An 8,625-nucleotide genomic window follows, 5' to 3' on the forward strand; every position below is an offset into this window, starting at 1 on the left:
AAGACTAAGTTTTTACACCTATCAACCTGACAAAATCTTCCAGAGGAGTACCCACTAATGTTTAATAATATTCAGTTTAATCCTGCATCATCCTTGAACATGCTTGGGGTTTCATTTACTCGGGATTTATCTTGGAAAGATCACATTACATCTCTTGTTAAATCTGCTTCCAAGAGATTAGGTGTGCTAAACCGACTCCATCCCTCCTTTACCCGTGCACAATTGTTGATTCTATACAGGGGTTTTATCCACCCTTGTGTGGAGTACAACTCTCATGTGTGGGGAGGCTCCCAACTTACAGATCTTCTCAATAGGGTGGAGTCAATGGCTTTTCGTCTCATTAACTCTCCACCTCTTACTGACTCCCTTCAACCTTTGTCTCTTCACCGCACTGTTGCATCTTAATCTCTTTTCTATTGCTACTTCAGTGGTCACTGCTCCTTTGAACTGTCTGCATGCATTTCTCCACCTCTACGATGGGCGCGTAGCTCCGTACTAGCAGCAAACTCTCATCCGTTTTCTGTCCAACTGTCTAATGCAAGAGTTAGCCGTTACTCCCAGTCCTTCATTTATGCAACAGGTTAACTCTTGAACTGTGTCCCTCTGTCTGTATTTCCTGCTTCCTATGATCTCCAGACTTTCAAAAGCAGTGTGTCCAGGCATCTAGAAATGATCGGATCTTGAATTTGGCTCTCTCCTGTATTTTGTTTTTCTCTTGGAAGGAACAATAATAGCGGGCCCACGGCCTTTGGTTCCTTCTTCTTCGAATAAAAAAAAAAAATGTCCAGACAGCCCAAATTTGCCCAACCCAATGGGCCACTCACTCATCATTCAAGCACCCTGGAATGCTGACTCTATCGGATACGCCAAAAACATTCACCACGTTCTGTAGCTTTAGATAAACGTATCCGATTGGGTCAATCCGGACTCTGCCACGTTAAAAAAGGGTGCCAAATCCCTGATCATGCACTTCTCCTCACAACATTCATCCAGCCAGCTCGATCTCTCGTCAGTTCCCTAGCCTTACCGACTTCCAAACCTCTCTTCTTCACACACTCATCTACCATACCTCTCCACCTTCTCCTTGGCCTACCTCGCCTCCTCCCTCCTTCAGTTTCGCTCAGGTATACCTTTTTCACCACTCTATTGTTATCCATTCTCTCCACATGACCATACCATTTCAATACTGTACACTTTCTTCGATTCTGGTGTCCACGGACTTCCTCACTCTACTTCTTTCACGAATCACATTATTTTGTATCCTATCCACCCTCTATACTCCACATACATTCCTCAGCAGTCCCATCTCCTCTGCTCTCACTCTTGACTTTTCATTTTCCTGCCATACCATAGTTTCACAGCCATATCTTAAAATTGGCTCTAACACTTCTTCATGTAAGCCTCGTGCAGCTGCAACACTCAAGCCTCTGTTTCTTATCAAGGCCTTCATTGCACCAGCTATCCTTCTTCCTTGTGTCACTCTACTTTCAACTTCTTTTGCACATTTTCCTCTCTTTTCTACCACTGTACCCATGTACTTGAAGTCTCTCACCAATTCCAGTCTCTCTCCATTCACCGTAACATCACACTGGGAGTCACCTTCTCTCTCAATAACCATCACTTTACTCTTTTCTACAGTTACTCTCAAGGCACGACGCTCACAGACATCAGCAAAACTCTGCACTAACCTACCAAGTTCTTGTTCGGTATTTGCAAGCAATACTGCATCATCAGCATATAACGAATTTGAGATATTCCATCCATCACCATTCATTACCAACGCCATCCCTCTCTCCATTACTCGTGTTTTTACTTCTCTCATCACCCCCATCCATATATATATTGAACAGCCATGGGGACATCACACAACCTTGTCGCACGCCCACACCGATCGTGAACCCATTCACTTAGATGCCCATTAACCATTACACATGCCTCACTACCGTCATAAAAACTCTTGACGGCACCTAGCAGCTTACCATCTACACCGTACATGCGCAGAACTTTCCACAATCCCTCTCTGTCCACTTTGTCGTATGCTTTTCCAGATCCATGAATGCCATAAACACCTTATGGTCCTTCTCACAAGCCCAATTCTTTATTAATACTTTGCCACACGGCCGTGGCCTTTCCATATTACCTATTGAGATTAGTCTTTCACATTTTACCAGTTATACGTAACAGATTGCCACAGGTCATGTTTTTTTTTTTTTTTACCTGCGATATACGTTGATTGGTTTACATCACACATACAGTTACCCCGATAAAACAACCACCAAGAGCACAACTTGCTGCCAACCTCCACACGCACGTCTTGCCTTTAGTACAATTTCACATTCTTACCGTATGTTAGGTCTGCATAATTTCAGCTGGTTAGTTGGAATAGGTTAGGTTACGTTAGGTCAGAATAGACTGGAGTAGGTTAAGTTATTACAGATTAGAACAGGTTTAGTAAATAAGGACTCAGGCTGAAACTTGGTCTGATAAGTATTTGGAGGCTCTCTCAGATAGCTGTAGGTGGAATCCTGGGTGATTAAAATCAGGAGGATCTGGGGGCAACCCCCCCCCCCTCAGTTGGTTAGGTTAGGCTGGGTCATTAGGTTTCCCATAGATCTGAATGACTGATGCACTGACCCGTCCCGTCGACGAGATGGTCGGTAAACAACGCGTCCAGTAGGTAAACAGGTTGCCGCGGGAGCGGGCGGCTTCCTTAAATACTCAAAATTGGTATACTTAATTTTTCCTCTACATTTTTGCAGCCTAAAATAACCAGATACCTATCTGCGTTGCATGTTGTACTAAAATCACTTTCCTGAAGTTCGTGGCATTGTGAGAAGACAGTTGCAATCGCCGAGCCGTTTGATTAAGATTTACCAGTTCTTCTTTCGGTACGTCTTCACTGTATTAATCTATGGCACAAACACCCGACAGTACTAAATCTTCACCTCTAAAAATGTGACAGAAACGACACCCCTTAAAATGAAGGAAAGCTGCTGGCAGGGGAAATTAAGTCTCCCTGTCCTTCCCTGCCTCCTTAAAGCAACTGGCAGACCTTGAATCCATAACTGCAGTATCCCTGACTAGTAAAACGACCATGTTTACCTGAAGGACATTGTGGGGAGGAGAAAGAGGAAGAATGAGAGGTGAAAGAGAGAAATAAGAAGAGGAGAGGTAGAGGGGAAGAGGGGAAGAGGAAAGGAGGAGGGGAAGATGATAAAAGGAGGGGAAGAGGAGAGGAGGAGAGGAAAAGGAGACGAGGAGGGAAAGAGGAGATGGAGAGGAAAAGGAGAGGGGGAGAGGAACAGGCGAGGAAGCGAGGAGGAGAGGAACAGGAGATGAGAAGAGGAACAGGGGAGAAGGAGAAGAACATGAGATTGAGCGAAAAAGGAGAGGAGGAGAGGAAGAAGAGAGGAGGAGAAAAGAAGAGAGGAAGAGAGGAAGAGGACAGAAGGAGAGGAAGAGGAGGGGAGGAAGAGGAGAAAAGAGAAAGAGGTGAATGGGAAAAGGAGAGAGAGGAGAGGAAAAAAGAGAAGAGAGGAAGAAGAAAGGGGGAGAGGAAACAAGGAAGAGTAAATGAGGAAAGGAAGAGGAGAGGAGAGAGGAAAGGTGATGAATGAGGTGGATGGGGGAAACGAACGGGAGGGTGGTAAGGGGGAGTGGGATATGATTTAGGAACGATTAAAATATATATATACCGGTATATATATATATATGTGTGTGTGTGTGTGTGTGTGTGTGTGTGTGTGTGTGTGTGTGTGTGTGTGTGTGTATGTGTGTGTGTGTGTGTATGTGTGTGTGTAATATGGGAGAGCAGAGGGAAGCGAAAGAAGGTGATGGAGAAAAGAACAGGTGAGTTCAGATGGAGAAGAAGAAGGTGGGAAGAAGGTTGGCAAGGAGGGAAGAAGGAAGCCAAGAGGAGGGAAAATGAAGGAGGTGAATGACAAGAAGGAAATGAATAAAAGGAAGTGAATGGGAGAAATGAGAGGAATGAAAAAAAGAAAGAAGACGAGAGAGAGAGAGAGAGAGAGAGAGAGAGAGAGAGAGAGAGAGAGAGAGGAATGAACGAAAAAGAGGTGGAAGCAGAAGGATGTGGAAAAAAGAAACAGGAGAGAAAGGGTGAAGGGAAAGGGATGAGGAAAGGAGAAGAAAGAGAGCAGAAAAAGGAGAGAGGAAAGGAGAAGGAAAAGGAAGAGGGAGTGAAAAGAAAGACAAAAGAGGAGGAGGAAGACAGAAAAACGAATGAGGAGAAATGGAGAAGGAAAAGGAAAGAGGGAGAAAGAAGAGATGAATGAGGTAAAGTATGAAAACAGAATAGGAAAAAGGCAGGTATAGGAGACGAAGGAAAGAAGGAGAAGGAAGAGGAAAGGAGAAGTAGAAGGAAAAGGAAAGAGAGATAAAGAAGAAGGAGGGAGAAGGATAAGGGAAGGTAAGGGTTGGCTATAATCTTGTCATTAAGGCCAGTAAATTTCTTGGGATTACCTTGCGTAAATCCTGAGTGCTTGGTAATTACATGCGACAGTCTGTGTGTCTTGTGCCATTTCCCCCACCTCTCTCTCTCTCTCTCTCTCTCTCTCTCTAGTATCTTTGCCTTATGATTCTGCGATTAAGCTGATTATGTGAACAATAAGGTTGTTTACCCCATAGTAACTAATTCTCTCTCTCTCTCTCTCTCTCTCTCTCCCCCCACCTTCGTTCTCTCTACCTCCTTCCCTCTCTCTCTCTCTCTCCTTCCTCCACTCCCACCTGCTCAAAACCTCCATTTCTTGTCATCGTCATATTCTCCCTTCCATCATATTCCTTCTTCGTTACTTAATTGGTTCATCCATTACAACCTTTTAAATTCCTTGTTCCCATGCACAGAACAGGACCTTGGTAGAGAAAGTTTTATAACTGGTTCATTTTCATCTGACGGAAAATCTGTCTCTGTATGTACCTTCCTGTCTCTCTATCTACCTATCGTCAAACGCTTTAATCCCCAAGGAGTGACCACAAACAAAGCTCCTCCATGTCACTCAATCCTCTATAAACTGTACTTTCGACCTGCTTCTCTAACCTTTTCTGACCTGATCTGACCAACAACAATAACTTCCCTGCTGTATTTCCAACCCTCCTTCTCTGACTTTTCCTGACTTGACCTGGCCCGCCCCCCACAGTGGGTAAACAATAGTAGTGGTACTGGGAACCACCTTCCCTGACACCACACGACCCCAGCCCACGCAACCACCTCGTTATTCTCTCTCTCTCTCTCTCTCTCTCTCTCTCTCTCTCTCTTCCACAGCGTCAGTATTTTCATTTACCCCCGCTATCTCCAGATTTTGTGGTAGGTGGGGGCGCTCACCATCCACTCACTCGATGTAGTGCTGCTCTCAGGTGCCCGCCCTTTCCTCTCCTCCATCCTTCTTTCCTTCCATCCTCTTCTGTCTTTCTTTCCTTCATTCTTTCCTCTTCCTTCTGCCTACGGGTGACTTTACACTCCCTCTTCTGTTTTTCTTTCCTTCATTCTTTCCTCTTCCTTCTGCCTATGGGTGACTTTCCACTCCCTCTTCTGTCTTTCTTTCCTTCATTTTTTCCTCTTCCTTCTGCCTGTGGGTGACTTTACACTCCCTCTTCTCTCTTTCCTTTATTCTTTCCTCTTCCTTCTGCCTATGGGTGACTTTACACTCCCTCTTCTATCTTTCTTTCCTTCATTCTTTCCTCTTCCTTCTGCCTACGGGTGACTTTCCACTCCCTCTTCTGTCTTTCTTTCCTTCATTCTTTCCTCTTCCTTCTGCTCATAGGTGACTCTATACTGAGTGACAAGCCAAATGGTTTCCTGTACAACAGGAAACCATTTACTACGCTGGGTGGTAACCATATAACCAAATTTTGGCGCCTGGTGGTTTATTGGGTAATTACAGAGCTCCAATCGGTTTGAGCCGGTGAAGGTTTATATCCAAGGGATGGTTGGGGTTTACTGCTCACGTAATGCCACTCAGGGATGAGTGAGGCTGGTCACTCTCATCTTAAATGTCAGGACCAACTTGCCTAGCCCCGACCTCCTACGCTCTTCATTGGGCAACGTAGGATTAGATGATGAATGAATGAATGAATGAATCTCCAGATTATTTTTTATTGACTCTGAAACAATCCCCTTGTACCTGGTAAATTTTCTTGCCCTTTACAATGATTATATTTTTCTCTCCGACATGAAGAGTATGTTTTCATTCCTTGTTAGTTTGTCTGTTAGCTGGATTACTCAAAAAACTAAAAGATAAATATGGACCAAATTTGGTGAGTAGATAGCCCATGTCCCAGGGAACAATCGATAAACTTCTGGGATCCATCCGAGTCGTATTGCAGATACTGGATCCGGAAAACTTTTTTTTTTTTTTTTTTTTTTTTTTTGAAAACCCAATCAGTGATAAAAAAGCCTAACCAATTTTGGAGAGTTGTTTGGAAATTACGTTGCCCTTGTCGGAGAGATGCGCTGCACTGGGTGCCCCTCTAGTTTCTGTATATTTTCGTTATCTTTACATGATTTAGTTCACTTAGAAAACACGTTGTATTTATAGTTAGCTGATTATAAAAACGTGACACTAGACCGCCGCCAGCTTACTCTTTTGTCACGCAGAGAACTGCGTAGTTTGGTGATATGGTTACCACCCAGCGTAGTAAACGATTTCCTGGCTTGCACGAATCAAATGACTGGGTGACATGGAGCGATATGTTTGGGACCACCCCTTACGGGACTAAAGCGTCTGGCGATAGACAGATGGTTAGAAGATAGACAGATAGCTGGATAGATGGACAGATAGATCGAGTAGACAGATAGAAACAGACAGATAGACCGATAAATATAGATAGGCAGATAGATAGATAGGTGAGTGGATGGATGAATGGATAGATAAACGGATGAATGCGTAAATGGATGGATGGATAGACGTAGGTAGATAGACAGATAGGAAGACAGAAAGGTAGACTAGAGATAGCCAGATAAAAAATCAAAGCACAACTCTTGTTGATATATCGTTGCTAACCTCTTCAGTAGCATTGCTCATTATCCACTTGTTTGGTTTATTCTTGCTGTTTCTAGGCGACAGTATTTGGCCAAGAAAAGACCTCTCGTACTGGACTAGTTATTTTTTTTTTTTTTCAGTATAATAACAAATTCTTTGTTCTTGAGACCTCCAGACGATTTTATTCAGCTTAGGGAGACGTTACAGAAAACGGATTACATGTGCTCGCTCTCTCTCTCTCTCTCTCTCTCTCTCTCTCTCTCTTTCCACTGTTTCTGCATCCACTGGTCGCTGCGTCAGGCACATGTCAAGCCACTGGTGTAAAAATTTAATTGGTTAGTGGGATGGCTGGGGCAAATTGCATCCCGGGAGGGTAATACAGCCATTGTCTCACTCCGAACACATACACACACACACACACACACACACACACACACACACACACACCTGGTCAGACAATGCAGGATTGGATGTGTGTGTGTGTGTGTGTGTGTGTGTGTGTGTGTGTGTTAATAAAATACCTCAGTTTTCACCCGATTCTAACCAAACTGGGATGAATTGTTCAGGGACAGGCATGGAGAAAACGTATTAGTTTTTAGAACAAAAGGTCAAACGCTATGGTCACAGGACAAGGTCAACTTGAACTGCTTTTATCGGAATTATATAGATCAAATTTACTGGAATGGCTGAGCATAAGGCAAAAAACAAGAATTTATTTTTGAGAATAATTAATCAAAGGTCAAGATCACAGGGAAAGGTCAAAGACCAAGGTCAAAGTGCAAAATCTACTCAGTTTTGATCCGATCTGAACCAGCCTTCATGGAAGAGTGAAAGATCAGGCAAGAATGAAGAGATTCAGTTCTTAGAATAGCCAGTCATATTATATCAGGGTCACAAGGCAAGGTCAAAATTGGACCCGTGTGCCTGTCTGTGTAAAATAACTAAAGAAGTTTTAATGTGACGGTTCAACCTTGGTGGATGATTTGTGAATCATCCAAGAGGTTGACATATTGTCATCAGAACAACAGGTCATGGTGGATCAGTTGTGAATCATCCAAGAGGTTGACATCATTATTCTGAGAACGACAGGTTATGATGGATGAACTGAGGATCACCCCAGATGTTGACATATTTTAGTCAAACAACAGGTCATGGTGGAGGGGTTGAGGATCATCCAAGAGGTTGACATGCTGTAGTCTGAGAACAACAGGTCGCAGGTGAATGTCACATAGCAAGGTCAAGGTAGTTTTTACCCCACATATACTAAACATTGTGGAATTGTTCAGGTTAATAGAAGGGTAAAGACATTCCAAATGAGAATAGAGTTGAAAATCAAGGTCACAGGGAAAGATCAAAGGTCCGGGTCACTGGGCAAGTCAACTAAGTGCTGATAGGATTTCAACTGATGCCGCTGGAAGGGTTATGGTGTCGCCAAGAATGAAGTAATTCCTTTCTGGGATTAATCTGTCAAACGCCAAAGTCAAAGGGCAAAATTAAATATTTGGCCACTAAACCAGTTGGTGAGCGCGGGTGTTGCACTCTTTGATTGCTGCTTCCTGTTGCACTTTGTGTCTATTAGAAATCTTTCCTTTTTGCTCCTTTAATTTGTCCATGATTCATTATAAGGAAA

Source organism: Coenobita brevimanus, chromosome 81 (assembly GCF_032717465.1).
Source record: "Coenobita brevimanus isolate Jiangsu-jjx chromosome 81, ASM3271746v2, whole genome shotgun sequence".
In the NCBI taxonomy this organism is placed as follows: Eukaryota; Metazoa; Arthropoda; class Malacostraca; order Decapoda; family Coenobitidae; genus Coenobita; species Coenobita brevimanus.